This window comes from Panthera uncia, chromosome D4 (assembly GCF_023721935.1).
Source record: "Panthera uncia isolate 11264 chromosome D4, Puncia_PCG_1.0, whole genome shotgun sequence".
NCBI lineage: Eukaryota > Metazoa > Chordata > Mammalia > Carnivora > Felidae > Panthera > Panthera uncia.
In genome coordinates, this window is record NC_064807.1 from 79,669,145 (window position 1) to 79,671,352 (window position 2,208).

The 2,208-nt window shown below is 40.4% G+C and overlaps 1 pseudogene; it reads right to left on the reverse strand.

Moving 5' to 3' along the window:
* Positions 1-1,568: 1,568 nt before the first annotated feature.
* LOC125922772 (olfactory receptor 13C3-like) overlaps positions 1,569-2,208 on the reverse strand; it is a 13,354-nt pseudogene continuing 12,714 nt past the window's right edge.

Sequence of the window (2,208 nt, forward strand, 5' to 3'; positions counted from 1 at the left end):
TTCTGCATGCCTAAACCCTTGTTGTCCCATATCGAAACTGAAAGAGAATTAAACAAGGATCAGGTACAAATGCAGGGCCACTAGTGGTGGAGAGGAGGAGAAATGCCAGAAATTCAAAAGGCATTACCCACAGGGTCTGGAGCATGCCTTTCTGAACAGAACCAAAAGCAACACTGATGTTCCAACACAGAAGAGAGAGCAGCAGCTGGAGATTTTCCACAGTAACAACCCTTCATTCCTGTTAGGGCAGTGGCAGAATAGCTGAATTTAGTGACCAGATCATTTAGGTACAAACCTGGGTCAACCGAAGGAAGTGGAATGGCAAAGAATGAAGCCTCTGAGTAGGAGATATGGGGTTACAGTGTGGCTCCAAAACAAAATAAAGAGGAATGTTGAGTAGGAAATAAAGTCAAAGCCCAGTTATCACATGGGCTAAGAGATTACAGAAAAGACAGATGGTGTGGCTCAAAGATACTCTGTGCTCGGCAATGGGCTTCTAGACAAGGAATCAACAGAAAAAGAAAAAAGAAAAAAAGAACATAATAGACTTAATAAAGAGTTTCAACTCATTGGAAAATGAAAGAATGGATTTTATTTTCCTAATCATTGTTTTTACCACTCTTTCTGAGCCCAGAAGAACACCTCAGGCAGATTTGAAACATTTCTGTTTTATTTGGCATAGAATACTAACCTTCCTCTCCTTTCTAGACCAGCTCCTCTGCTAGTCTGCAGCCTAGAGAACTCTGCAGGTCTCCCCTCTTCAAGTAGGAAGCCAGACTCTATTTCTTTGTAGGCACCCAAAACCTTAAGGGGCTCTTTTGCAGCATCCCCAAACTTGGATTGGAAAAACAATTTTGCCATTCTTTCACAGTGACTGTTTTGAAATGTTGCCCAAAACCCATTGTGGACTCCCCATAAGGTAGAAAATTCCCTCAGTTATTTCTTCCTCTCTCCTGAGCTTCGCTTTATATAGCTTTAAGGGGAAAGGCAAAGATATTAACAGAGTGACTTCCAGGAGGAGATTTTGGCTCTTGTAATTATTAGCTTATGGTAAAAGAGGTGCTCAGTAGTCACTTTTAGTCATCAATTTGGAGTCTTAGCTTCAATTCTGAAATTCTAGACACTGTGAAGTAGTGCTATGCCAGGTGCTTTCTCCAGTTATTGAAACTTTAAATGACACTAAAACCTGGCTTTACGTATTTCCTTATTCCAAGGTAAGGTAAGTATGGCTTACAAAGAATAGTCTACCCAATGTCATTTAGGTAGTTTGTGAAGTTGCAGATTTTGTACTCTTACCTATTTCTAAAGCTTATGTGTGATGTTTTCCACTGTGTTTCTACACACGACACCAGAAACACTCATTCCAGATATCACCAGAGATGAGATTCTAATGGAATTCGCCATGCTTGTGGAATCTAGACCAGGACATTTTGGAAGCTGAGTTTAAAGCAAACTATAGTTCTCAGTAATTCTAGCTGAGTAAAGCTAGGGAAGGGGAAGAATAAAACTATCTCTCCTTAACCATAGTTTCTCCAAAGAAGGTTTTAACTAATTGACCTATGAGTCCATCTCTGTGCCTGTTATGAAAAGACCTACATTTTCTGTGTAGGATATACTTACTGAATAGCTTTTTGGTTTAGCAGATATTTTACAGCAATTTTTACATCCTTATTCCTCAAGCTATAGATGATAGGATTTAGCATGGGGGTCACTACCCCATAAAACAGGGAAATGAGCTTGTCTGAAGTTTGCAACTTGTTGTCCCCAGGAAACTCTTGAGACTTGGGCTTGGCATACATGAAGAAGATGGTACCATAAAATATGATCACCACAGTCAGATGTGCTGAACAGGTGGAAAAGGCTTTGCGTCTCCCTGTGGCTGAGTTCATTCTCAAGATGGTAAAGGATGAACATATAGGAGAAAAAAATGACTATCAGTGGAAGAACCAGGAATGCCATATTTGATATCACCATGGTGATAATATTGAGGGATATATCAGCACAAGCTAGCTTAAGGACAGCTAATATTTCACATGTGAAATGGTTGATAACATTATTCCCACAGAAAGGCAACTGCATGGCAAGAGATGTTTGCACAATTGAGTTGATTCCACCAGAGAGCCATGACACAGAAGCCATCCGTACATACACCACCTTGCTCATGATGGGGTATCTCAGAGGGTTACAGATGGCTACATAGCGATCAAA